Source organism: Sminthopsis crassicaudata, chromosome 1 (assembly GCF_048593235.1).
Source record: "Sminthopsis crassicaudata isolate SCR6 chromosome 1, ASM4859323v1, whole genome shotgun sequence".
NCBI lineage: Eukaryota > Metazoa > Chordata > Mammalia > Dasyuromorphia > Dasyuridae > Sminthopsis > Sminthopsis crassicaudata.
In genome coordinates, this window is record NC_133617.1 from 455,637,894 (window position 1) to 455,664,770 (window position 26,877).

Here is a 26,877-nt window from a genome sequence, read left to right on the forward strand (position 1 = left end):
TAAAATAAAACGTTCTTTTCTAGAATGTTTTAGGGATCATTTCTTCTGAAATCATGTTTTTTTTGTTAGATTGTTTTCTGGAGCCTGATTCAAGAAAAAAAAATTAAATACATTTCTACTTATTCTCTTTTTAAACAGATACATTTCTAGAATTTTTTCAAAAACCTTAATCTAGAAAAAAAAATTTTCTTGGAAATTTTCTACATACTCTCTCTAGAAACAATTCTTTTCTCGATCATTTTCTAGAGTCTGGATATTCTCTCTAGAAACAACCCTTTTCTAGATTCCTTTCTAGAGCCTCAACCTAAAAAATGTTCTTTTCTAGATTCTTTTATGAATCAGTCTCTTAAAAATAGTTTTTGTAGTTATTTTCTAGAGCCTCATTCTAGAAAAATTTTTATACATACTTTTCTAGTTGTTCTCTACAGCAGGAAGTCTTTTCTAGATGATTTTCTAAAACCTCAATCTAGAAAAAAATCTTTTCTAAAAACTTTTCTAGATCCTCTTTCTAGATTCTTTTCTGGAGAATCATTCAAAAAAACATTTTTTAGATACTTTTCTAGTTATTCCCTTTAGAAAAGACACTTTTCTAGATTCTTTTTGAAAACCTCAATTTCGAAAAAAATCTTTTCTAGGAACTTTTCTAGATACTTTCTCTAGAAATAATTCTTTTCTAGATCACTTTCTAGAGCCTCAATCTGGAAAACATTTTTCTGGGTGCTCTCTCTAGAAAAAACACTTTTCTAGATTCTTTTCTAGAGTCTCAACCTAAAAAAAACCGTTCTTTTCTAGATTCTTTTATGAATCAGTCTTTTAAAACAAAAATTTTGTAGTTATTTTCTAGAGCCTCATTCGAGAAAATTTTTTTATAGATACTTTTCTAGTTGTTCTCTCCAGCAGGAAGTCTTCTCGAGGTGATTTTCTAAAACCTCAATCTAGAAAAAAATCTTTTCTAGAAACTTTTCTAGATCCTCTTTCTAGAAACGATTCTTTTCTAGATTTTTTGTAGAGCCTCAATCTAGAAAATATCTTTCTAGATACTTTTGCAGTTCTTCTCTCTAGAAACAAGTCTTTTCTAGATGATTTTCTAGAACATCAATCGAGAGAAAAATATTTTTTAGAAATATTTCTGCATCTTACCTCTAGAAACACTTCTTTACTACATCCTTTTAGAGAGCCTCAACTTAGAAAACATAGTTTTCCAGATCTTTTATCTAGAAACCAGTGTTTTCTAGATTCTTTTCTAGAGCCTCATGCTAGAAAAAAATTTTCTAGCATCTTTTCTGGATCCCCTCTCTAGACAAAAAACTTTTCTAGATTCATTTCTAGAGCCTCAAATTAAAATAAAACGTTCTTTTCTAGAATGTTTTAGGGATCATTTCTTCTGAAATCATGTTTTTTTTGTTAGATTGTTTTCTGGAGCCTGATTCAAGAAAAAAAAAAAATTAAATACATTGTTACTTATTCTCTTTTTAAACAGATACATTTCTAGAATTTTTTCAAAAACCTTAATCTAGAAAAAAAAATTTTCTTGGAAATTTTCTACATACTCTCTCTAGAAACAATTCTTTTCTCGATCATTTTCTAGAGTCGGGATATTCTCTCTAGAAACAACCCTTTTCTAGATTCTTTTATCTAGGCTCTAGCCTCAACCTAAAAAATGTTCTTTTCTAGATTCTTTTATGAATCAGTCTCTTAAAAAATGTTTTTGTAGTTATTTTCTAGAGCCTCATTCTAGAAATATTTTTATACATACTTTTCTAGTTGTTCTCTACAGCAGGAAGTCTTTTCTAGATGATTTTCTAAAACCTCAATCTAGAAAAAAATCTTTTCTAAAAACTTTTCTAGATCCTCTTTCTAGAAACGATTCTTTTCTAGATTTTTTGTAGAGCCTCAATCTAGAAAATATTTTTCTAGATACTTTTGCAGTTCTTCTCTCTAGAAACAAGTCTTTTCTAGATGATTTTCTAGAACATCAATCTAGAGAAAAATATTTTTTAGAAATATTTCTGCATCTTACCTCTAGAAACACTTCTTTACTACATCCTTTTAGAGACCCTAAACTTAGAAAACATAGTTTTCCAGATCTTTTATCTAGAAACCAGTGTTTTCTAGATTCTTTTCTAGAGCCTCATGCTAGAAAAAAATTTTCTAGCATCTTTTCTGGATCCCCTCTCTAGAAAAAAAACTTTTCTAGATTCATTTCTAGAGCCACAAATTAAAATAAAACGTTCTTTTCTAGAATGTTTTAGGGATCATTTCTTCTGAAATCATGTTTTTTTTGTTAGATTGTTTTCTGGAGCCTGATTCAAGAAAAAAAAAATTAAATACATTGCTACTTATTCTCTTTTTAAACAGATACATTTCTAGAATTTTTTCAAAAACCTTAATCTAGAAAAAAAAAATTTTCTTGGAAATTTTCTACATACTCTCTCTAGAAACAATTCTTTTCTCGATCATTTTCTAGAGTCTGGATATTCTCTCTAGAAACAACCCTTTTCTAGATTCTTTTCTAGAGCCTCAACCTAAAAAATGTTCTTTTCTAGATTCTTTTATGAATCAGTCTCTTAAAAAAAGTTTTTGTAGTTATTTTCTAGAGCCTCATTCTAGAAAAATTTTTATACATACTTTTCTAGTTGTTCTCTACAGCAGGAAGTCTTTTCTAGATGATTTTCTAAAACCTCAATCTAGAAAAAAATCTTTTCTAAAAACTTTTCTAGATCCTCTTTCTAGAAACGATTCTTTTCTAGATTTTTTGTAGAGCCTCAATCTAGAAAATATTTTTCTAGATACTTTTGCAGTTCTTCTCTCTAGAAACAAGTCTTTTCTAGATGATTTTCTAGAACATCAATCTAGAGAAAAATATTTTTTAGAAATATTTCTGCATCTTACCTCTAGAAACACTTCTTTACTACATCCTTTTAGAGACCCTAAACTTAGAAAACATAGTTTTCCAGATCTTTTATCTAGAAACCAGTGTTTTCTAGATTCTTTTCTAGAGCCTCATGCTAGACTCATTAAAGAAAACATTTTTAGATACTTTTCTACTTGTTCTCTTTTACGAAAGAGACTTTTCTAGATTCTTTTCGTAAACCTCAATCTGATCAAAGGATATGAACAGACAATTTTCAGATGATGAAATTAAAACTATTTCCACTCATATGAAAGAGTGTTCCAAATCACTATTGATCAGAGAAATGCAAATTAAGACAACTCTGAGGTATCATTACACACCTGTCAGATTGGCTAAGATGACAGGAACAAATAACGATGAATGTTGGAGGGGCTGTGGGAAAACTGGGACACTGATGCATTGTTGGTGGAGTTGTGAAAGAATCCAACCATTCTGGAGAGCAATCTGGAATTATGCCCAAAAAGTTATCAAAATGTGCATACCCTTTGACCCAGCCATACTACTACTGGGCTTATACCCCAAGGAACTACTAAAGAAGGGAAAGGGACCTGTATGTGCCAAAATGTTTGTGGCAGCCCTTTTCATAGTGGCTAGAAGCTGGAAGATGAATGGATGTCCATCAATTGGAGAATGGTTGGGTAAACTATGGTATATGAATGTTATGGAATATTATTGTTCTATAAGAAATGACCAACAGGAGAAATACAGAGAGGCTTGGAGAGACTTACATCAACTGATGCTGAGTGAAACGAGCAGAACCAGAAGATCATTATACACTTCAACAATGATACTGTATGAGGATGTATGCTGATGGAAGTGGATTTCTTCAACATAGAGAAGAGCTAATCCAATTCCAACTTATTAATGATGGACAGAACCAGCTACATCCAGAAAAGGAACACTGGGAAATGAATGTAAACTGTTATTTTTACCTTCTGAATCCAATTCTTCCTGTGCAACAAAAAATTCGGTTCTACACACATATATTGTATCTAGAATATACTGTAATATATTTAACATATATAAGACTGCTTGCCATCTGGGGGAGGGGGTTGGGGGAGGAAGGGAAAAAATCTGAATAGAAGTAAGTGCAAGGGATAATGTTGTAAAAAATTACCCATGCATATGTACTATCAAAAAATGTTATAATTATAAAATAAAATAAAAAATTAAAAAAAAAAAAAAAAAAAAAAAAAAAAAAGAAAAGGGACTTTTTTGGATTCTTTTTGAAAACCAAAACCTAGGAAAAAAATCATTTCTAGAACCTTTTCTAGATACTCTAGAAACAAGTAATTTCTTGATCATTTCGGAGAACCTTAATCTGGAAAACTATTTTTTCTGGATCTTCTCTCTAGAAAAAATTCTTTTCTAGATTCTTTTCTAAAACCTCAGTCTAAAAAATGTACTTTTCTAGATTCTTTTACGGATCATCTCTCTTGAAACATACTTTTCTTCATTCTTTTCTAGAGCCTCATTCAAGAAAATATTTTTCTACATACTTTTCTAGGACTTTTCTCCAGCAACAATTGTTACTAGGTGATTTTCTAGAACCTCAATCTGAAAAAAATCTTTTCTAGAAACTTCTCTAGAAACAATTCTTTTCTAGATCATTTTCTAGCGTCTCAATCTAGAAAACATTTTTTTTTTCTGGATCCTCTCTAGAAATAATTCTTTAATCAATCCTTTTTTAGAATCTCAACTTAGAAAACATAGTTTTCCAGATCTCCTATCTAGAAACTAGTGTTTTGTATAGCCTCATGCTAGGAAAAAATTCTACATGCTTTTGTGGATCCTCTCTCTAGGAACAACTCTTTTCTAGATTCTTTTCTACAACCTCAAGCTAAAAAAAGTTTTTTCTAGAATCTATTATGGATCATTTCTTCTAAAACGATGTGTTTTTTTTTGTTAGATTCTTTTCTGGAGCCTCATTCAAGAAAAAAATTTTAAAATACTTTTCTACTTATTCTCCTTTTAAAAAGATACATTTCTAGAATTTTTTCGAAAACCTCAATATAGAAAAAAATCTTTTCTTGGAAATTTTCTCTATCCTCTCTCATGAAACAATTCTTTTCTCGATCATTTTCTAGAGCCTCAATCTAGAAAACATTATGTTCTGGATATTCACTCTAGAAACAACACTATTTCTAGATTCTTTTCTAGAGCCTCAACCTAAAAATGTTCTTTTCTAGATTCTTTTATGAATCAGTCTCTTAAAACAAAGTTTTGGTAGTTATTTTATAGAGCCTCATTCTAGAAAATTTTTTATAGATACTTTTCTAGTTGTTCTCTACAGCAGGAAGTCTTTTCTAGATGATTTTCTAAAACCTCAATCTAGAAAAAAATCTTTTCTAGAAACTTTTCTAGATCCTCTTTCTAGAAACGATTCTTTTCTAGATTTTTTGTAGAGCCTCACTTAGAAAACATACTTTTCCAAATCATTTATCTAGAAACCAGTGTTTTCTAGATTCTTTTCTAGAGCCTCATGCTAGTAAAAAAAATTTCTAGATTTTTTCTGGATCCTTTCTCTAGAAAAGCTCTTTTCTAGACTCTTTTCTAGAGCCTCAAATTAAAAAAAAAACGTTCTTTTCTAGAATGTTTTTTGGATAATTTCTTCTGAAATCATGGTTTTTTTGGTTAGATTCTTTTCTGGAGAATCATTCAACAAAACATTTTTAGATACTTTTCTAGTTATTCCCTTTAGAAAAGACACTTTTCTAGATTCTTTTTGAAAACCTCAATTTCTAAAAAAATCTTTTCTAGGAACTTTTCTAGATACTTTCTCTAGAAATAATTCTTTTCTAGATCACTTTCTAGAGCCTCAATCTGGAAAACATTTTTTCTGGGTGCTCTCTCTAGAAAAAACACTTTTCTAGATTCTTTTCTAGAGTCTCAACCTAAAAAAACCGTTCTTTTCTAGATTCTTTTATGGATAACTCTCTTAGAAGAAAGATCGGTAGATTCCTTTTTAGAGCCTCATTCTAGAAAATTTTTTTTCTAGATAAGTTTCTTGTTCTTTTCTCTAGAAACATGTCTTTTCTAGATCATTTTCAAGAACTTCAATCTAGAGAAATATCTTTTCTAGGAACTTTTCTGCATCCTCGCTTTAGTAAGAATTCTTTACTAGATCCTTTTCTAGAGCCTCAACTTTGAAAACATAGTTTTCTAGATCTTCTATCTAGAAACAAGTCTTTTCTAGATTTTTTTCTAGAGCCTCATGCTAGAAAAAGTTTTTCTAGGCTCTTTTCTGGATGCTCTCTCTAGAAAAAAGTCTTTTCTAGATTCTTTTCTAGAGCTTCAATCTAAAAAAACCGTTCTTTTCTAGATTCTTTTATAGATCATTTCTTCTGAAAAAATGATTTATTTTATTTATTTATTTTTTTTTTTACTCTTAGATTCTTTTCTGGAGGCTCATTCAAGAAAACATTTTTACATACTTTTCTAGATGTTCTCTTTAGAAAAGGGACATTTTTGGATTCTTTTTGAAAACCAAAACCTAGGAAAAAAATCATTTCTAGAATCTTTTCTAGATACTCTAGAAACAAGTAATTTCTTGATCATTTCGGAGAACCTTAATCTGGAAAACTATTTTTTCTGGATCCTCTCTCTAGAAACAACTCTTTTCTAGATTATTTTCTAGAGCCTCAACCTAAAAAAAAACGTTCTTTTCTAGATTCTTTTATGGATAACTCTCTTAGAAGAAAGATCTCTAGATTCCTTTTTAGAGCGTCATTCTAGAAAAAAATTTTCTAGATACGTTTCTAGTTCTCTTCAGAAACATATCTTTTCTAGATGATTTTTCTAGAACTTCAAATTAGAGAAATATCTCTTCTAGAATCTTTTCTGCATCCTCTCTCTGGAAAGAATTCTTTACAAGATCCTTTTCTAGAGCCTCATTTAGAAAACATAGTTTCCAGATCTTGTATCTAGAAACCAGTCTTTTCTAGATTCTTTTCTAGATCCTCATGCTAGAAAATTTTTTTCTAGATTCTTTGGTGGAACCTCTCTCTAGAAACAGCTCTTTTCTAGATTCTTTTCTAGAGCCTCAATCTAAAAAAACCCGTTCTTTTCTAGAATGTTTTATGGATCATTTCTTCTGAAATAATGTTTTTTTGTTAGATTCTTTGCTGGAGACTCATTAAAGAAAACATTTTTAGATACTTTTCTACTTGTTCTCTTTTACGAAAGAGACTTTTCTAGATTCTTTTCGTAAACCTCAATCTGAAAAAGATCTTTTCCAGAAACTTTTCTACATTCTCTCTCTAGAAACAATTCTTCTCTAGATCATTTTCTAGAGTCTCAATCTAGAAAACATTCTTTTCTGCAAGCTCTCTCTAGAAATAATTCTTTAATCGATCCTTTTTTAGAGCCTCAACTTAAAAAATATAGTTTTCTAGTTCTTCTATCTAGAAACCAGTGTTTTCTAGAGCCTCATGCTAGGGAAAAAAATTCTAGATGCTTTTGTGGATCCTGTCTCTAGAAACAACTATTTTCTAGATTCTTTTCTACAACCTCAAGATAAAAAAAGTTTTTTCTAGATTCTATTATGGATCATTTCTTCTAAAACGATGTGTTTTTTGTTAGATTCTTTTCTGGAGGCTCATTCAAGAAAAAAAAATTTTAAATACTTTTCTACTTATTCTCTTTTCAAAAAGATACATTTCAAGAACTTTTTTTCGAAAACCTCAATCTAGAAAAAGAAATCTTTTCTTGGAAATTTTCTCTATCCTCTCTCGTGATACAATTCTTTTCTCGATCATTTTCTAGAGCCTCAATCTAGAAAACCTTATTTTCTGGATATTCTCTTTAGAAACAACCCTTTTTCTAGATTCTTTTCTAGAGCCTCAACCTAAAAATGTTCTTTTCTAGATTCTTTTATGAATCAGTCTTTTAAAACAAAAATTTTGTAGTTATTTTCTAGAGCCTCATTCGAGAAAATTTTTTTATAGCTACTTTTCTAGTTGTTCTCTCCAGCGGGAAGTCTTCTCGAGGTGATTTTCTAAAACCTCAATTTACAAAAAAATCTTTTCTAGAAACTTTTCTAGATCCTCTTTCTAGAAATGATTCTTTTCTAGATTTTTTGTAGAGGCTCAATCTAGAAAATATTTTTCTAGATACTTTTGCAGTTCTTCTCTCTAGAAACAAGTCTTTTCTAGATGATTTTCTAGAACATCAATCTAGAGAAAAATATTTTTAGAAATATTTCTGCATCTTACCTCTAGAAACACTTCTTTACTACATCCTTTTAGAGAGCCTCAACTTAGAAAACATAGTTTTCCAGATCTTTTATCTAGAAACCAGTGTTTTCTAGATTCTTTTCTAGAGCCTCATGCTAGAAAAAAATTTTCTAGCATCTTTTCTGGATCCTCTCTCTAGAAAAAACACTTTTCTAGATTCATTTCTAGAGCCTCAAATTAAAATAAAACGTTTTTTTCTAGAATGTTTTAGGGATCATTTCTTCTGAAATCATGTTTTTTTTGTTAGATTGTTTTCTGGAGCCTGATTCAAGAAAAAAAAAATTAAATACATTGCTACTTATTCTCTTTTTAAACAGATACATTTCTAGAATTTTTTCAAAAACCTTAATCTAGAAAAAAAAATTTTCTTGGAAATTTTCTACATACTCTCTCTAGAAACAATTCTTTTCTCGATCATTTTCTAGAGTCTGGATATTCTCTCTAGAAACAACCCTTTTCTAGATTCTTTTCTAGAGCCTCAACCTAAAAAATGTTCTTTTCTAGATTCTTTTATGAATCAGTCTCTTAAAAAAAGTTATTGTAGTTATTTTCTAGAGCCTCATTCTAGAAAAATTTTTATACATACTTTTCTAGTTGTTCTCTACAGCAGGAAGTCTTTTCTAGATGATTTTCTAAAACCTCAATCTAGAAAAAAATCTTTTCTAAAAACTTTTCTAGATCCTCTTTCTAGAAACGATTCTTTTCTAGATTTTTTTTTATAGCCTCACTTAGAAAACATACTTTTCCAAATCATTTATCTAGAAACCAGTGTTTTCTAGATTCTTTTCTAGAGCCTCATGCTAGTAAAAAAATTTCTAGATTTTTTCTGGATCCTTTCTCTAGAAAACCTCTTTTCTAGATTCTTTTCTAGAGCCTCAAATTAAAAAAAAAAACGTTCTTTTCTAGAATGTTTTATGGATCATTTCTTCTGAAATCATGGTTTTTTTGGTTAGATTCTTTTCTGGAGAATCATTCAACAAAACATTTTTAGATACTTTTCTAGTTATTCCCTTTAGAAAAGACACTTTTCTAGATTCTTTTTGAAAACCTCAATTTCGAAAAAAATCTTTTCTAGGAACTTTTCTAGATACTTTCTCTAGAAATAATTCTTTTCTAGATCACTTTCTAGAGCCTCAATCTGGAAAACATTTTTCTGGGTGCTCTCTCTAGAAAAAACACTTTTCTAGATTCTTTTCTAGAGTCTCAACCTAAAAGAATCGTTCTTTTCTAGATTCTTTTATGGATAACTCTCTTAGAAGAAAGATCGGTAGATTCCTTTTTAGAGCCTCATTCTAGAAAATTTTTTTCTAGATACGTTTCTTGTTCTTTTCTCTAGAAACATGTTGTTTCTAGATCATTTTCAAGAACTTCAATCTAGAGAAATATCTTTTCTAGAAACTTTTCTGCATCCTCGCTTTAGTAAGAATTCTTTACTAGATCCTTTTCTAGAGCCTCAACTTTGAAAACATAGTTTTCTAGATCTTCTATCTAGAAACAAGTCTTTTCTAGATTTTTTTCTAGAGCCTCATGCTAGAAAAAGTTTTTCTAGGCTCTTTTCTGGAAGCTCTCTCTAGAAAAAAGTCTTTTCTAGATTCTTTTCTAGAGCTTCAATCTAAAAAAACCGTTCTTTTCTAGATTCTTTTATAGATCATTTCTTCTGAAAAAATGATTTATTTTATTTATTTATTTATTTTTTTACTCTTAGATTCTTTTCTGAAGGCTCATTCAAGAAAACATTTTTACATTCTTTTCTAGATGTTCTCTTTAGAAAAGGGACATTTTTGGATTCTTTTTGAAAACCAAAACCTAGGAAAAAAATCATTTCTAGAATCTTTTCTAGATACTCTAGAAACAAGTAATTTCTTGATCATTTCAGAGAACCTTAATCTGGAAAACTATTTTTTCTGGATCCTCTCTCTAGAAACAACTCTTTTCTAGATTATTTTCTAGAGCCTCAACCTAAAAAAAAACGTTCTTTTCTAGATTCTTTTATGGATAACTCTCTTAGAAGAAAGATCTCTAGATTCCTTTTTAGAGCGTCATTCTAGAAAAAAATTTTCTAGATACGTTTCTAGTTCTCTTCAGAAACATATCTTTTCTAGATGATTTTTCTAGAACTTCAAATTAGAGAAATATCTCTTCTAGAATCTTTTCTGCATCCTCTCTCTGGAAAGAATTCTTTACAAGATCCTTTTCTAGAGCCTCATTTAGAAAACATAGTTTCCAGATCTTGTATCTAGAAACCAGTCTTTTCTAGATTCTTTTCTAGATCCTCATGCTAGAAAATTTTTTTCTAGATTCTTTGGTGGAACCTCTCTCTAGAAACAGCTCTTTTCTAGATTCTTTTCTAGAGCCTCAATCTAAAAAAACCCGTTCTTTTCTAGAATGTTTTATGGATCATTTCTTCTGAAATAATGTTTTTTTTGTTAGATTCTTTGCTGGAGACTCATTAAAGAAAACATTTTTAGATACTTTTCTACTTGTTCTCTTTTACGAAAGAGACTTTTCTAGATTCTTTTCGTAAACCTCAATCTGAAAAAGATCTTTTCCAGAAACTTTTCTACATACTCTCTCTAGAAACAATTCTTCTCTAGATCATTTTCTAGAGTCTCAATCTAGAAAACATTCTTTTCTGCAAGCTCTCTCTAGAAATAATTCTTTAATCGATCCTTTTTTAGAGCCTCAACTTAAAAAATATAGTTTTCTAGTTCTTCTATCTAGAAACCAGTGTTTTCTAGAGCCTCATGCTAGGGAAAAAAATTCTAGATGCTTTTGTGGATCCTGTCTCTAGAAACAACTATTTTCTAGATTCTTTTCTACAACCTCAAGATAAAATGTTTTTTTCTAGATTCTATTATGGATCATTTCTTCTAAAACGATGTGTTTTTTTGTTAGATTCTTTTCTGGAGGCTCATTCAAGAAAAAAAAAATTTAAATACTTTTCTACTTATTCTCTTTTCAAAAAGATACATTTCAAGAACTTTTTTTCGAAAACCTCAATCTAGAAAAAGAAATCTTTTCTTGGAAATTTTCTCTATCCTCTCTCGTGATACAATTCTTTTCTCGATCATTTTCTAGAGCCTCAATCTAGAAAACCTTATTTTCTGGATATTCTCTTTAGAAACAACCCTTTTTCTAGATTCTTTTCTAGAGCCTCAACCCAAAAATATTCTTTTCTAGATTCTTTTATGAATCAGTCTTTTAAAACAAAAATTTTGTAGTTATTTTCTAGAGCCTCATTCGAGAAAATTTTTTTATAGATACTTTTCTAGTTGTTCTCTCCAGCAGGAAGTCTTCTCGAGGTGATTTTCTAAAACCTCAATCTAGAAAAAAATCTTTTCTAGAAACTTTTCTAGATCCTCTTTCTAGAAACGATTCTTTTCTAGATTTTTTGTAGAGGCTCAATCTAGAAAATATTTTTCTAGATACTTTTGCAGTTCTTCTCTCTAGAAACAAGTCTTTTCTAGATGATTTTCTAGAACATCAATCTAGAGAAAAATATTTTTTAGAAATATTTCTGCATCTTACCTCTAGAAACACTTCTTTACTACATCCTTTTAGAGAGCCTCAACTTAGAAAACATAGTTTTCCAGATCTTTTATCTAGAAACCAGTGTTTTCTAGATTCTTTTCTAGAGCCTCATGCTAGAAAAAAATTTTCTAGCATCTTTTCTGGATCCCCTCTCTAGAAAAAACACTTTTCTAGATTCATTTCTAGAGCCTCAAATTAAAATAAAACGTTCTTTTCTAGAATGTTTTAGGGATCATTTCTTCTGAAATCATGTTTTTTTTTGTTAGATTGTTTTCTGGAGCCTGATTCAAGAAAAAAAAATTAAATACATTGCTACTTATTCTCTTTTTAAACAGATACATTTCTAGAATTTTTTCAAAAACCTTAATCTAGAAAAAAAAATTTTCTTGGAAATTTTCTACATACTCTCTCTAGAAACAATTCTTTTCTCGATCATTTTCTAGAGTCTGGATATTCTCTCTAGAAACAACCCTTTTCTAGATTCTTTTCTAGAGCCTCAACCTAAAAATGTTCTTTTCTAGATTCTTTTATGAATCAGTCTCTTAAAAAAAGTTTTTGTAGTTATTTTCTAGAGCCTCATTCTAGAAAAATTTTTATACATACTATTCTAGTTGTTCTCTACAGCAGGAAGACTTTTCTAGATGATTTTCTAAAACCTCAATCTAGAAAAAAATCTTTTCTAAAAACTTTTCTAGATCCTCTTTCTAGAAACGATTCTTTTCTAGATTTTTTTTATAGCCTCACTTAGAAAACATACTTTTCCAAATCATTTATCTAGAAACCAGTGTTTTCTAGATTCTTTTCTAGAGCCTCATGCTAGTAAAAAAATTTCTAGATTTTTTCTGGATCCTTTCTCTAGAAAAGCTCTTTTCTAGACTCTTTTCTAGAGCCTCAAATTAAAAAAACGTTCTTTTCTAGAATGTTTTATGGATCATTTCTTCTGAAATCATGGTTTTTTTGGTTAGATTCTTTTCTGGAGAATCATTCAAAAAAACATTTTTTAGATACTTTTCTAGTTATTCCCTTTAGAAAAGACACTTTTCTAGATTCTTTTTGAAAACCTCAATTTCGAAAAAAATCTTTTCTAGGAACTTTTCTAGATACTTTCTCTAGAAATAATTCTTTTCTAGATCACTTTCTAGAGCCTCAATCTGGAAAACATTTTTCTGGGTGCTCTCTCTAGAAAAAACACTTTTCTAGATTCTTTTCTAGAGTCTCAACCTAAAAAAAACCGTTCTTTTCTAGATTCTTTTATGGATAACTCTCTTAGAAGAAAGATCGGTAGATTCTTTTTAGAGCCTCATTCTAGAAAATTTTTTTCTAGATACGTTTCTAGTTCTTCTCTCTAGAAACATGTCTTTTCTAGATGATTTTCCAGAACTTCAATCTAGAGAAATATCTTTTCTACAAACTTTTCTGCATCCTCGCTTTAGTAAGAATTCTTTACTAGATCCTTTTCTAGAGCCTCAACTTTGAAAACATAGTTTTCTAGATCTTCTATCTAGAAACAAGTCTTTTCTAGATGTTTTTCTAGAGCCTCATGCTAGAAAAAGTTTTTCTAGGCTCTTTTCTGGATGCTCTCTCTAGAAAAAAGTCTTTTCTAGATTCTTTTCTAGAGCTTCAATCTAAAAAAAACGTTCTTTTCTAGATTCTTTTATAGATCATTTCTTCTGAAAAAATGATTTATTTTATTTATTTATTTATTTTTTTACTGTTAGATTCTTTTCTGGAGGCTCATTCAAGAAAACATTTTTACATACTTTTCTAGATGTTCTCTTTAGAAAAGGGACTTTTTTGGATTCTTTTTGAAAACCAAAACCTAGGAAAAAATCATTTCTAGAATCTTTTCTAGATACTCTAGAAACAAGTAATTTCTTGATCATTTCGCAGAACCTTAATCTGGAAAACTATTTTTTCTGGATCCTCTCTCTAGAAACAACTCTTTTCTAGATTATTTTCTAGAGCCTCAACCTAAAAAAACCCGTTCTTTTCTAGATTCTTTTATGGATAACTCTCTTAGAAGAAAGATCTCTAGATTCCCTTTTAGAGCGTCATTCTAGAAAAAATGTTTTCTAGATACGTTTCTAGTTCTCTCCAGCAACATATCTTTTCTAGATGATTTTTCTAGAACTTCAAACTAGAGAAATATCTCTTCTAGAATCTTTTCTGCATCCTCTCTCTAGAAAGAATTCTTTACAAGATCCTTTTCTAGAGCCTCATTTAGACAACATAGTTTCCAGATCTTGTATCTAGAAACCAGTCTTTTCTAGATTCTTTTCTAGATCCTCATGCTAGAAAATTTTTTTCTAGATTCTTTGGTGGAACCTCTCTCTAGAAACAGCTCTTTTCTAGATTCTTTTCTAGAGCCTCAATCTAAAAAAAAACCGTTCTTTTCTAGAATGTTTTATGGATCATTTCTTCTGAAATAATGTTTTTTTTTTGTTAGATTCTTTGCTGGAGACTCATTTAAGAAAACATTTTTAGATACTTTTCTACTTGTTCTCTTTTACGAAAGAGACTTTTCTAGATTCTTTTCGTAAACCTCAATCTGAAAAAGATCTTTTCCAGAAACTTTTCTACATACTCTCTCTAGAAACAATTCTTCTCTAGATCATTTTCTAGAGTCTCAATCTAGAAAACATTCTTTTCTGCAACCTCTCTCTAGAAATAATTCTTTAATCGATCCTTTTTTAGAGCCTCAACTTAAAAAATATAGTTTTCTAGTTCTTCTATCTAGAAACCAGTGTTTTCTAGAGCCTCATGCTAGGGAAAAAAATTCTAGATGCTTTTGTGGATCCTGTCTCTAGAAACAACTATTTTCTAGATTCTTTTCTACAACCTCAAGATAAAAAAAGTTTTTTCTAGATTCTATTATGGATCATTTCTTCTAAAACGATGTGTTTTTTGTTAGATTCTTTTCTGGAGGCTCATTCAAGAAAAAAAAATTTTAAATACTTTTCTACTTATTCTCTTTTCAAAAAGATACATTTCAAGAACTTTTTTTCGAAAACCTCAATCTAGAAAAAGAAATCTTTTCTTGGAAATTTTCTCTATCCTCTCTCGTGATACAATTCTTTTCTCGATCATTTTCTAGAGCCTCAATCTAGAAAACCTTATTTTCTGGATATTCTCTTTAGAAACAACCCTTTTTCTAGATTCTTTTCTAGAGCCTCAACCTAAAAATGTTCTTTTCTAGATTCTTTTATGAATCAGTCTTTTAAAACAAAAATTTTGTAGTTATTTTCTAGAGCCTCATTCGAGAAAATTTTTTTATAGATACTTTTCTAGTTGTTCTCTCCAGCAGGAAGTCTTCTCGAGGTGATTTTCTAAAACCTCAATCTAGAAAAAAATCTTTTCTAGAAACTTTTCTAGATCCTCTTTCTAGAAACGATTCTTTTCTAGATTTTTTGTAGAGGCTCAATCTAGAAAATATTTTTCTAGATACTTTTGCAGTTCTTCTCTCTAGAAACAAGTCTTTTCTAGATGATTTTCTAGAACATCAATCTAGAGAAAAATATTTTTTAGAAATATTTCTGCATCTTACCTCTAGAAACACTTCTTTACTACATCCTTTTAGAGAGCCTCAACTTAGAAAACATAGTTTTCCAGATCTTTTATCTAGAAACCAGTGTTTTCTAGATTCTTTTCTAGAGCCTCATGCTAGAAAAAAATTTTCTAGCATCTTTTCTGGATCCCCTCTCTAGAAAAAACACTTTTCTAGATTCATTTCTAGAGCCTCAAATTAAAATAAAACGTTCTTTTCTAGAATGTTTTAGGGATCATTTCTTCTGAAATCATGTTTTTTTTTGTTAGATTGTTTTCTGGAGCCTGATTCAAGAAAAAAAAATTAAATACATTGCTACTTATTCTCTTTTTAAACAGATACATTTCTAGAATTTTTTCAAAAACCTTAATCTAGAAAAAAAAATTTTCTTGGAAATTTTCTACATACTCTCTCTAGAAACAATTCTTTTCTCGATCATTTTCTAGAGTCTGGATATTCTCTCTAGAAACAACCCTTTTCTAGATTCTTTTCTAGAGCCTCAACCTAAAAAATGTTCTTTTCTAGATTCTTTTATGAATCAGTCTCTTAAAAAAAGTTTTTGTAGTTATTTTCTAGAGCCTCATTCTAGAAAAATTTTTATACATACTTTTCTAGTTGTTCTCTACAGCAGGAAGTCTTTTCTAGATGATTTTCTAAAACCTCAATCTAGAAAAAAATCTTTTCTAAAAACTTTTCTAGATCCTCTTTCTAGAAACGATTCTTTTCTAGATTTTTTTTATAGCCTCACTTAGAAAACATACTTTTCCAAATCATTTATCTAGAAACCAGTGTTTTCTAGATTCTTTTCTAGAGCCTCATGCTAGTAAAAAAATTTCTAGATTTTTTCTGGATCCTTTCTCTAGAAAAGCTCTTTTCTAGACTCTTTTCTAGAGCCTCAAATTAAAAAAAACGTTCTTTTCTAGAATGTTTTATGGATCATTTCTTCTGAAATCATGGTTTTTTTGGTTAGATTCTTTTCTGGAGAATCATTCAAAAAAACATTTTTTAGATACTTTTCTAGTTATTCCCTTTAGAAAAGACACTTTTCTAGATTCTTTTTGAAAACCTCAATTTCGAAAAAAATCTTTTCTAGGAACTTTTCTAGATACTTTCTCTAGAAATAATTCTTTTCTAGATCACTTTCTAGAGCCTCAATCTGGAAAACATTTTTCTGGGTGCTCTCTCTAGAAAAAACACTTTTCTAGATTCTTTTCTAGAGTCTCAACCTAAAAAAAACCGTTCTTTTCTAGATTCTTTTATGGATAACTCTCTTAGAAGAAAGATCGGTAGATTCTTTTTAGAGCCTCATTCTAGAAAATTTTTTTCTAGATACGTTTCTAGTTCTTCTCTCTAGAAACATGTCTTTTCTAGATGATTTTCCAGAACTTCAATCTAGAGAAATATCTTTTCTACAAACTTTTCTGCATCCTCGCTTTAGTAAGAATTCTTTACTAGATCCTTTTCTAGAGCCTCAACTTTGAAAACATAGTTTTCTAGATCTTCTATCTAGAAACAAGTCTTTTCTAGATGTTTTTCTAGAGCCTCATGCTAGAAAAAGTTTTTCTAGGCTCTTTTCTGGATGCTCTCTCTAGAAAAAAGTCTTTTCTAGATTCTTTTCTAGAGCTTCAATCTAAAAAAAACGTTCTTTTCTAGATTCTTTTATAGATCATTTCTTCTGAAAAAATGATTTATTTTATTTATTTATTTATTTTTTTACTGTTAGATTCTTTTCTGGAGGCTCATTCAAGAAAACATTTTTACATACTTTTCTAGATGTTCTCTTTAGAAAAGGGACTTTTTTGGATTCTTTTTGAAAACCAAAACCTAGGAAAAAATCATTTCTAGAATCTTTTCTAGATACTCTAGAAACAAGTAATTTCTTGATCATTTCGCAGAACCTTAATCTGGAAAACTATTTTTTCTGGATCCTCTCTCTAGAAACAACTCTTTTCTAGATTATTTTCTAGAGCCTCAACCTAAAAAAACCCGTTCTTTTCTAGATTCTTTTATGGATAACTCTCTTAGAAGAAAGATCTCTAGATTCCCTTTTAGAGCGTCATTCTAGAAAAAATGTTTTCTAGATACGTTTCTAGTTCTCTCCAGCAACATATCTTTTCTAGATGATTTTTCTAGAACTTCAAACTAGAGAAATATCTCTTCTAGAATCTTTTCTGCATCCTCTCTCTAGAAAGAATTCTTTACAAGATCCTTTTCTAGAGCCTCATTTAGACAACATAGTTTCCAGATCTTGTATCTAGAAACCAGTCTTTTCTAGATTCTTTTCTAGATCCTCATGCTAGAAAATTTTTTTCTAGATTCTTTGGTGGAACCTCTCTCTAGAAACAGCTCTTTTCTAGATTCTTTTCTAGAGCCTCAATCTAAAAAAAACCGTTCTTTTCTAGAATGTTTTATGGATCATTTCTTCTGAAATAATGTTTTTTTTTTGTTAGATTCTTTGCTGGAGACTCATTTAAGAAAACATTTTTAGATACTTTTCTACTTGTTCTCTTTTACGAAAGAGACTTTTCTAGATTCTTTTCGTAAACCTCAATCTGAAAAAGATCTTTTCCAGAAACTTTTCTACATACTCTCTCTAGAAACAATTCTTCTCTAGATCATTTTCTAGAGTCTCAATCTAGAAAACATTCTTTTCTGCAACCTCTCTCTAGAAATAATTCTTTAATCGATCCTTTTTTAGAGCCTCAACTTAAAAAATATAGTTTTCTAGTTCTTCTATCTAGAAACCAGTGTTTTCTAGAGCCTCATGCTAGGGAAAAAAATTCTAGATGCTTTTGTGGATCCTGTCTCTAGAAACAACTATTTTCTAGATTCTTTTCTACAACCTCAAGATAAAAAAAGTTTTTTCTAGATTCTATTATGGATCATTTCTTCTAAAACGATGTGTTTTTTGTTAGATTCTTTTCTGGAGGCTCATTCAAGAAAAAAAAATTTTAAATACTTTTCTACTTATTCTCTTTTCAAAAAGATACATTTCAAGAACTTTTTTTCGAAAACCTCAATCTAGAAAAAGAAATCTTTTCTTGGAAATTTTCTCTATCCTCTCTCGTGATACAATTCTTTTCTCGATCATTTTCTAGAGCCTCAATCTAGAAAACCTTATTTTCTGGATATTCTCTTTAGAAACAACCCTTTTTCTAGATTCTTTTCTAGAGCCTCAACCTAAAAATGTTCTTTTCTAGATTCTTTTATGAATCAGTCTTTTAAAACAAAAATTTTGTAGTTATTTTCTAGAGCCTCATTCGAGAAAATTTTTTTATAGATACTTTTCTAGTTGTTCTCTCCAGCAGGAAGTCTTCTCGAGGTGATTTTCTAAAACCTCAATCTAGAAAAAAATCTTTTCTAGAAACTTTTCTAGATCCTCTTTCTAGAAACGATTCTTTTCTAGATTTTTTGTAGAGGCTCAATCTAGAAAATATTTTTCTAGATACTTTTGCAGTTCTTCTCTCTAGAAACAAGTCTTTTCTAGATGATTTTCTAGAACATCAATCTAGAGAAAAATATTTTTTAGAAATATTTCTGCATCTTACCTCTAGAAACACTTCTTTACTACATCCTTTTAGAGAGCCTCAACTTAGAAAACATAGTTTTCCAGATCTTTTATCTAGAAACCAGTGTTTTCTAGATTCTTTTCTAGAGCCTCATGCTAGAAAAAAATTTTCTAGCATCTTTTCTGGATCCCCTCTCTAGAAAAAACACTTTTCTAGATTCATTTCTAGAGCCTCAAATTAAAATAAAACGTTCTTTTCTAGAATGTTTTAGGGATCATTTCTTCTGAAATCATGTTTTTTTTTGTTAGATTGTTTTCTGGAGCCTGATTCAAGAAAAAAAAATTAAATACATTGCTACTTATTCTCTTTTTAAACAGATACATTTCTAGAATTTTTTCAAAAACCTTAATCTAGAAAAAAAAATTTTCTTGGAAATTTTCTACATACTCTCTCTAGAAACAATTCTTTTCTCGATCATTTTCTAGAGTCTGGATATTCTCTCTAGAAACAACCCTTTTCTAGATTCTTTTCTAGAGCCTCAACCTAAAAAATGTTCTTTTCTAGATTCTTTTATGAATCAGTCTCTTAAAAAAAGTTTTTGTAGTTATTTTCTAGAGCCTCATTCTAGAAAAATTTTTATACATACTTTTCTAGTTGTTCTCTACAGCAGGAAGTCTTTTCTAGATGATTTTCTAAAACCTCAATCTAGAAAAAAATCTTTTCTAAAAACTTTTCTAGATCCTCTTTCTAGAAACGATTCTTTTCTAGATTTTTTTTATAGCCTCACTTAGAAAACATACTTTTCCAAATCATTTATCTAGAAACCAGTGTTTTCTAGATTCTTTTCTAGAGCCTCATGCTAGTAAAAAAATTTCTAGATTTTTTCTGGATCCTTTCTCTAGAAAAGCTCTTTTCTAGATTCTTTTCTAGAGCCTCAAATTAAAAAAAAAACGTTCTTTTCTAGAATGTTTTATGGATCATTTCTTCTGAAATCATGGTTTTTTTGGTTAGATTCTTTTCTGGAGAATCATTCAAAAAAACATTTTTTAGATACTTTTCTAGTTATTCCCTTTAGAAAAGACACTTTTCTAGATTCTTTTTGAAAACCTCAATTTCGAAAAAAATCTTTTCTAGGAACTTTTCTAGATACTTTCTCTAGAAATAATTCTTTTCTAGATCACTTTCTAGAGCCTCAATCTGGAAAACATTTTTCTGGGTGCTCTCTCTAGAAAAAACACTTTTCTAGATTCTTTTCTAGAGTCTCAACCTAAAAAAAACCGTTCTTTTCTAGATTCTTTTATGGATAACTCTCTTAGAAGAAAGATCGGTAGATTCTTTTTAGAGCCTCATTCTAGAAAATTTTTTTCTAGATACGTTTCTAGTTCTTCTCTCTAGAAACATGTCTTTTCTAGATGATTTTCCAGAACTTCAATCTAGAGAAATATCTTTTCTACAAACTTTTCTGCATCCTCGCTTTAGTAAGAATTCTTTACTAGATCCTTTTCTAGAGCCTCAACTTTGAAAACATAGTTTTCTAGATCTTCTATCTAGAAACAAGTCTTTTCTAGATTTTTTTCTAGAGCCTCATGCTAGAAAAAGTTTTTCTAGGCTCTTTTCTGGATGCTCTCTCTAGAAAAAAGTCTTTTCTAGATTCTTTTCTAGAGCTTCAATCTAAAAAAAAACCGTTCTTTTCTAGATTCTTTTATAGATCATTTCTTCTGAAAAAATGATTTATTTTATTTATTTATTTATTTTTTTACTGTTAGATTCTTTTCTGGAGGCTCATTCAAGAAAACATTTTTACATACTTTTCTAGATGTTCTCTTTAGAAAAGGGACTTTTTTGGATTCTTTTTGAAAACCAAAACCTAGGAAAAAATCATTTCTAGAATCTTTTCTAGATACTCTAGAAACAAGTAATTTCTTGATCATTTCGCAGAACCTTAATCTGGAAAACTATTTTTTCTGGATCCTCTCTCTAGAAACAACTCTTTTCTAGATTATTTTCTAGAGCCTCAACCTAAAAAAAACCGTTCTTTTCTAGATTCTTTTATGGATAACTCTCTTAGAAGAAAGATCTCTAGATTCCCTTTTAGAGCGTCATTCTAGAAAAAATGTTTTCTAGATACGTTTCTAGTTCTCTCCAGCAACATATCTTTTCTAGATGATTTTTCTAGAACTTCAAACTAGAGAAATATCTCTTCTAGAATCTTTTCTGCATCCTCTCTCTAGAAAGAATTCTTTACAAGATCCTTTTCTAGAGCCTCATTTAGAAAACATAGTTTCCAGATCTTGTATCTAGAAACCAGTCTTTTCTAGATTCTTTTCTAGATCCTCATGCTAGAAAATTTTTTTCTAGATTCTTTGGTGGAACCTCTCTCTAGAAACAGCTCTTTTCTAGATTCTTTTCTAGAGCCTCAATCTAAAAAAAACCGTTCTTTTCTAGAATGTTTTATGGATCATTTCTTCTGAAATAATGTTTTTTTTGTTAGATTCTTTGCTGGAGACTCATTAAAGAAAACATTTTTAGATACTTTTCTACTTGTTCTCTTTTACGAAAGAGACTTTTCTAGATTCTTTTCGTAAACCTCAATCTGAAAAAGATCTTTTCCAGAAACTTTTCTACATACTCTCTCTAGAAACAATTCTTCTCTAGATCATTTTCTAGAGTCTCAATCTAGAAAACATTCTTTTCTGCAAGCTCTCTCTAGAAATAATTCTTTAATCGATCCTTTTTTAGAGCCTCAACTTAAAAAATATAGTTTTCTAGTTCTTCTATCTAGAAACCAGTGTTTTCTAGAGCCTCATGCTAGGGAAAAAAATTCTAGATGCTTTTGTGGATCCTGTCTCTAGAAACAACTATTTTCTAGATTCTTTTCTACAACCTCAAGATAAAATGTTTTTTTCTAGATTCTATTATGGATCATTTCTTCTAAAACGATGTGTTTTTTTGTTAGATTCTTTTCTGGAGGCTCATTCAAGAAAAAAAAAATTTAAATACTTTTCTACTTATTCTCTTTTCAAAAAGATACATTTCAAGAACTTTTTTTCGAAAACCTCAATCTAGAAAAAGAAATCTTTTCTTGGAAATTTTCTCTATCCTCTCTCGTGATACAATTCTTTTCTCGATCATTTTCTAGAGCCTCAATCTAGAAAACCTTATTTTCTGGATATTCTCTTTAGAAACAACCCTTTTTCTAGATTCTTTTCTAGAGCCTCAACCTAAAAATGTTCTTTTCTAGATTCTTTTATGAATCAGTCTTTTAAAACAAAAATTTTGTAGTTATTTTCTAGAGCCTCATTCGAGAAAATTTTTTTATAGATACTTTTCTAGTTGTTCTCTCCAGCAGGAAGTCTTCTCGAGGTGATTTTCTAAAACCTCAATCTAGAAAAAAATCTTTTCTAGAAACTTTTCTAGATCCTCTTTCTAGAAACGATTCTTTTCTAGATTTTTTGTAGAGGCTCAATCTAGAAAATATTTTTCTAGATACTTTTGCAGTTCTTCTCTCTAGAAACAAGTCTTTTCTAGATGATTTTCTAGAACATCAATCTAGAGAAAAATATTTTTTAGAAATATTTCTGCATCTTACCTCTAGAAACACTTCTTTACTACATCCTTTTAGAGAGCCTCAACTTAGAAAACATAGTTTTCCAGATCTTTTATCTAGAAACCAGTGTTTTCTAGATTCTTTTCTAGAGCCTCATGCTAGAAAAAAATTTTCTAGCATCTTTTCTGGATCCCCTCTCTAGAAAAAACACTTTTCTAGATTCATTTCTAGAGCCTCAAATTAAAATAAAACGTTCTTTTCTAGAATGTTTTAGGGATCATTTCTTCTGAAATCATGTTTTTTTTTGTTAGATTGTTTTCTGGAGCCTGATTCAAGAAAAAAAAATTAAATACATTGCTACTTATTCTCTTTTTAAACAGATACATTTCTAGAATTTTTTCAAAAACCTTAATCTAGAAAAAAAAATTTTCTTGGAAATTTTCTACATACTCTCTCTAGAAACAATTCTTTTCTCGATCATTTTCTAGAGTCTGGATATTCTCTCTAGAAACAACCCTTTTCTAGATTCTTTTCTAGAGCCTCAACCTAAAAAATGTTCTTTTCTAGATTCTTTTATGAATCAGTCTCTTAAAAAAAGTTTTTGTAGTTATTTTCTAGAGCCTCATTCTAGAAAAATTTTTATACATACTTTTCTAGTTGTTCTCTACAGCAGGAAGTCTTTTCTAGATGATTTTCTAAAACCTCAATCTAGAAAAAAATCTTTTCTAAAAACTTTTCTAGATCCTCTTTCTAGAAACGATTCTTTTCTAGATTTTTTTTATAGCCTCACTTAGAAAACATACTTTTCCAAATCATTTATCTAGAAACCAGTGTTTTCTAGATTCTTTTCTAGAGCCTCATGCTAGTAAAAAAATTTCTAGATTTTTTCTGGATCCTTTCTCTAGAAAAGCTCTTTTCTAGATTCTTTTCTAGAGCCTCAAATTAAAAAAAAAAACGTTCTTTTCTAGAATGTTTTATGGATCATTTCTTCTGAAATCATGGTTTTTTTGGTTAGATTCTTTTCTGGAGAATCATTCAAAAAAACATTTTTTAGATACTTTTCTAGTTATTCCCTTTAGAAAAGACACTTTTCTAGATTCTTTTTGAAAACCTCAATTTCGAAAAAAATCTTTTCTAGGAACTTTTCTAGATACTTTCTCTAGAAATAATTCTTTTCTAGATCACTTTCTAGAGCCTCAATCTGGAAAACATTTTTCTGGGTGCTCTCTCTAGAAAAAACACTTTTCTAGATTCTTTTCTAGAGTCTCAACCTAAAAAAAACCGTTCTTTTCTAGATTCTTTTATGGATAACTCTCTTAGAAGAAAGATCGGTAGATTCTTTTTAGAGCCTCATTCTAGAAAATTTTTTTCTAGATACGTTTCTAGTTCTTCTCTCTAGAAACATGTCTTTTCTAGATGATTTTCCAGAACTTCAATCTAGAGAAATATCTTTTCTACAAACTTTTCTGCATCCTAGCTTTAGTAAGAATTCTTTACTAGATCCTTTTCTAGAGCCTCAACTTTGAAAACATAGTTTTCTAGATCTTCTATCTAGAAACAAGTCTTTTCTAGATGTTTTTCTAGAGCCTCATGCTAGAAAAAGTTTTTCTAGGCTCTTTTCTGGATGCTCTCTCTAGAAAAAAGTCTTTTCTAGATTCTTTTCTAGAGCTTCAATCTAAAAAAAAAAACGTTCTTTTCTAGATTCTTTTATAGATCATTTCTTCTGAAAAAATGATTTATTTTATTTATTTATTTATTTTTTTACTGTTAGATTCTTTTCTGGAGGCTCATTCAAGAAAACATTTTTACATACTTTTCTAGATGTTCTCTTTAGAAAAGGGACTTTTTTGGATTCTTTTTGAAAACCAAAACCTAGGAAAAAATCATTTCTAGAATCTTTTCTAGATACTCTAGAAACAAGTAATTTCTTGATCATTTCGCAGAACCTTAATCTGGAAAACTATTTTTTCTGGATCCTCTCTCTAGAAACAACTCTTTTCTAGATTATTTTCTAGAGCCTCAACCTAAAAAAAACCGTTCTTTTCTAGATTCTTTTATGGATAACTCTCTTAGAAGAAAGATCTCTAGATTCCCTTTTAGAGCGTCATTCTAGAAAAAATGTTTTCTAGATACGTTTCTAGTTCTCTCCAGCAACATATCTTTTCTAGATGATTTTTCTAGAACTTCAAACTAGAGAAATATCTCTTCTAGAATCTTTTCTGCATCCTCTCTCTAGAAAGAATTCTTTACAAGATCCTTTTCTAGAGCCTCATTTAGAAAACATAGTTTCCAGATCTTGTATCTAGAAACCAGTCTTTTCTAGATTCTTTTCTAGATCCTCATGCTAGAAAATTTTTTTCTAGATTCTTTGGTGGAACCTCTCTCTAGAAACAGCTCTTTTCTAGATTCTTTTCTAGAGCCTCAATCTAAAAAAAACCGTTCTTTTCTAGAATGTTTTATGGATCATTTCTTCTGAAATAATGTTTTTTTTGTTAGATTCTTTGCTGGAGACTCATTAAAGAAAACATTTTTAGATACTTTTCTACTTGTTCTCTTTTACGAAAGAGACTTTTCTAGATTCTTTTCGTAAACCTCAATCTGAAAAAGATCTTTTCCAGAAACTTTTCTACATACTCTCTCTAGAAACAATTCTTCTCTAGATCATTTTCTAGAGTCTCAATCTAGAAAACATTCTTTTCTGCAACCTCTCTCTAGAAATAATTCTTTAATCGATCCTTTTTTAGAGCCTCAACTTAAAAAATATAGTTTTCTAGTTCTTCTATCTAGAAACCAGTGTTTTCTAGAGCCTCATGCTAGGGAAAAAAATTCTAGATGCTTTTGTGGATCCTGTCTCTAGAAACAACTATTTTCTAGATTCTTTTATACAACCTCAAGATAAAATGTTTTTTTCTAGATTCTATTATGGATCATTTCTTCTAAAACGATGTGTTTTTTTGTTAGATTCTTTTCTGGAGGCTCATTCAAGAAAAAAAAAATTTAAATACTTTTCTACTTATTCTCTTTTCAAAAAGATACATTTCAAGAACTTTTTTTCGAAAACCTCAATCTAGAAAAAGAAATCTTTTCTTGGAAATTTTCTCTATCCTCTCTCGTGATACAATTCTTTTCTCGATCATTTTCTAGAGCCTCAATCTAGAAAACCTTATTTTCTGGATATTCTCTTTAGAAACAACCCTTTTTCTAGATTCTTTTCTAGAGCCTCAACCTAAAAATGTTCTTTTCTAGATTCTTTTATGAATCAGTCTTTTAAAACAAAAATTTTGTAGTTATTTTCTAGAGCCTCATTCGAGAAAATTTTTTTATAGATACTTTTCTAGTTGTTCTCTCCAGCAGGAAGTCTTCTCGAGGTGATTTTCTAAAACCTCAATCTAGAAAAAAATCTTTTCTAGAAACTTTTCTAGATCCTCTTTCTAGAAACGATTCTTTTCTAGATTTTTTGTAGAGCCTCAATCTAGAAAATATTTTTCTAGATACTTTTGCAGTTCTTCTCTCTAGAAACAAGTCTTTTCTAGATGATTTTCTAGAACATCAATCTAGAGAAAAATATTTTTTAGAAATATTTCTGCATCTTACCTCTAGAAACACTTCTTTACTACATCCTTTTAGAGAGCCTCAACTTAGAAAACATAGTTTTCCAGATCTTTTATCTAGAAACCAGTGTTTTCTAGATTCTTTTCTAGAGCCTCATGCTAGAAAAAAATTTTCTAGCATCTTTTCTGGATCCCCTCTCTAGAAAAAACACTTTTCTAGATTCATTTCTAGAGCCTCAAATTAAAATAAAACGTTCTTTTCTAGAATGTTTTAGGGATCATTTCTTCTGAAATCATGTTTTTTTTTGTTAGATTGTTTTCTGGAGCCTGATTCAAGAAAAAAAAATTAAATACATTGCTACTTATTCTCTTTTTAAACAGATACATTTCTAGAATTTTTTCAAAAACCTTAATCTAGAAAAAAAAATTTTCTTGGAAATTTTCTACATACTCTCTCTAGAAACAATTCTTTTCTCGATCATTTTCTAGAGTCTGGATATTCTCTCTAGAAACAACCCTTTTCTAGATTCTTTTCTAGAGCCTCAACCTAAAAATGTTCTTTTCTAGATTCTTTTATGAATCAGTCTCTTAAAAAAAGTTTTTGTAGTTATTTTCTAGAGCCTCATTCTAGAAAAATTTTTATACATACTATTCTAGTTGTTCTCTACAGCAGGAAGACTTTTCTAGATGATTTTCTAAAACCTCAATCTAGAAAAAAATCTTTTCTAAAAACTTTTCTAGATCCTCTTTCTAGAAACGATTCTTTTCTAGATTTTTTTTATAGCCTCACTTAGAAAACATACTTTTCCAAATCATTTATCTAGAAACCAGTGTTTTCTAGATTCTTTTCTAGAGCCTCATGCTAGTAAAAAAATTTCTAGATTTTTTCTGGATCCTTTCTCTAGAAAAGCTCTTTTCTAGACTCTTTTCTAGAGCCTCAAATTAAAAAAACGTTCTTTTCTAGAATGTTTTATGGATCATTTCTTCTGAAATCATGGTTTTTTTGGTTAGATTCTTTTCTGGAGAATCATTCAAAAAAACATTTTT